The following is a 2,290-nucleotide window of genomic DNA, read 5'->3' as shown; positions in this document are numbered from 1 at the left end:
TTTTTTTGAGTTGGAATCTTACTCTGTCGCCCAGACTGGAGTGCAGTGGCCGGGAACCTCGACCTGCTGGGCTCCGGCGATCCTTCCGCCTCAGCCTTCCAAGTAGCTGGAACTACAGGCGCGTGCTATCATGCCCAGTTCATTATGATTTATTGTAGAGATGAGGTCTTGTCAAGTTGCCCAGGCGGGTCTCGAACCCGCAGTCTCAGGTAATCCACTCACCTCAGCCTCCCAAAGCACGGGATTACAGGCTGAGCCACCGAGCCCAGCTAATAAATAAATATTTGTTGCATGAAAGAGTGAGTGATTTTACTCAAATGCTGCAGCCAGGAAATAGAGGCACCAGAATTTACTGGGTCTTCAAAATGACCTCCTGTCTCCCCACATGTTCCATTCAAGGGGAAAGTGTCACTGGCTTTGAAGATAGGTTAGAGTCTGGTGAGTAGAGAGGAGGGTCAGCCTTGTAAGTCTCGGTAAACAACCCTTAGCCTGACTTTCATCTGCTTCTTTGCCTTCGTACCTTCTCTGACTATTCCAGAATTTCCTGGGTCATGGGTTTTCTGCCTTTATTCCTAGCTCGCCATCTATTTCATATCTGCTTCAAGGAAAGTCTCAGCTCAGAGCAGGTAGTGAGTGTCAGGCAGGGGCCAGACTCTAGGTGGTGTGTGGATTGGACACCCCCTACTTGGCCTGGCTCTCAGGCCTCTAGCTTGCGCTTGGTTGTGTTGGTGATGTGGCGCTTGGCCTGATGTGATTGACCTGGTTTGGCCCCTGGCCCTTGGCACCTCCTTCAACCTTGGCCCTGAGTTTCAGCTTGTCTCAGTTCTGGTTTGGCTATGATGTGATGGGTCAGACTATGTGGCTTCTCTCCAAGTGGGAGAGAATGTGGTAAAAGCAAACACAATTCCTGTTACCTCAATGGCAACTGCCTCAGATCCTTTTGGGAAGTCAAATGTAAACACACACATCACTAAAAAACAAAAAACATTGTGTCTGCTGACAGCCATTAACCCTTTGGCCAGTGGTGGTTTGGGAAATAGGAAACCTGCATTCTGATCTCCACTGGCTTCTGAACTTTGTCAAAGCCTTGAATGGGCTACCCAGCTCTCTGAATCTCAAACGGAAAAATTACCTACAAAGAAATCAGGTCTGGGTGGGAGAATTCTGCTAGGACCATATCACTGCACACTTTATAAAAGCTATGTACTTTTTATAGTAGAATTGTTTGTGGTATGACGGTATTGGACAAAACCTAATGCATACATGCAACAATTGAGGAAACAAGCTCTGAGATATGTTACATAAAAAATAAAATAAAAGCCGGGCTTGGTGGCTCAGCCTGTAATCCCCGCACTTTGGGAGGCCGAGGTGAGTGGATTGCCTGAGCTGGTGTGTTCGAGACCCACCTGGGCAACTTGGCGAGACGTCATCTCTACAATAAATCAAAAATTAGCTGGGCGTGGTAGCGCGCACCTGTAGTTTCAGCTACTTGGAAGGCTGAGGTGGAAGGATTGCCGGAGCCCAGCAGGTCGAGGCTGCGGTGGCCGGGAGCGGCCACTGCACTCCAGTCTGGGCGACAGAGTGAGACTCCAACTCAAAAATAAATAAATAATATAAAATAAAATAAAAATAAAAAAGGCCGGACTCAGTGGCTCAGCCTGTAATACCAGTACTTTGGGAGTCTGAGGCGAGTGGATTGCCTGAGCCCACAGGTTCGAGACCCACCCGGGCAACTTGGTGAAACCTCGCCTCTACAATAAATCAAAAATTAGCCAGGTGTAGTAGCACACACCTGTAGTTTCGGCTACTTGGAAGGCTGAGGCAGAAGGATCACCAGAGCCCAGCAGGTCAAGGCTGCAGTGGCTGGGGCGTGCCACTGCACTCCAGTCTAGGCAACAGAGTGAGACTCCAACTCAAAAAAAATGAGACCAGGTGTGGTAGCTCAAGCCTGTAATCCTAGTACTTTGGAAGGCCAAGGCGAGAGGATTGCCTGAAACTAGGGGTTCGAGACCAGCCTGGGCAACTTGGCGAGACCTCATCTCTACAATAAATAAAAAAATTTGTGCTCACTTCGGCAGCACATATGCTAAAATTGGAACGATACAGAGAAGATTAGCACGGCCCCTGTTCAAGAATGACATGCAAATTCGTGAAGCATTCCAAATTTTTTTTTTTTTGAGTTGGAGTTTCATTCTGTCGCCGGGACTGGAGTGCAGTGACTGCTCCCGGCCGCTGCAGCCTCGACCTGCTGGGCTCCGGTGATCCTTCCGCCTCAGCCTTCCAAGTAGCT

The 2,290-nt window shown here is 49.0% G+C and overlaps 1 protein-coding gene across 1 annotated transcript in view; it reads left to right on the top strand.

Moving 5' to 3' along the window:
• LOC103264656 (cystatin-C-like) overlaps positions 1 to 2,290 on the top strand; it is a 23,421-nt gene that overhangs the window by 20,058 nt on the left and 1,073 nt on the right. The window lies entirely within an intron of this gene.

Source organism: Carlito syrichta, unplaced genomic scaffold (genome assembly GCF_000164805.1).
Source record: "Carlito syrichta isolate Samal-C Ts95f unplaced genomic scaffold, Tarsius_syrichta-2.0.1 Scaffold305688, whole genome shotgun sequence".
Classification (NCBI taxonomy): domain Eukaryota; kingdom Metazoa; phylum Chordata; class Mammalia; order Primates; family Tarsiidae; genus Carlito; species Carlito syrichta.
Note: the sequence above shows the minus strand (reverse complement) of the source record. Positions and strands in the feature narration are given on the sequence as shown.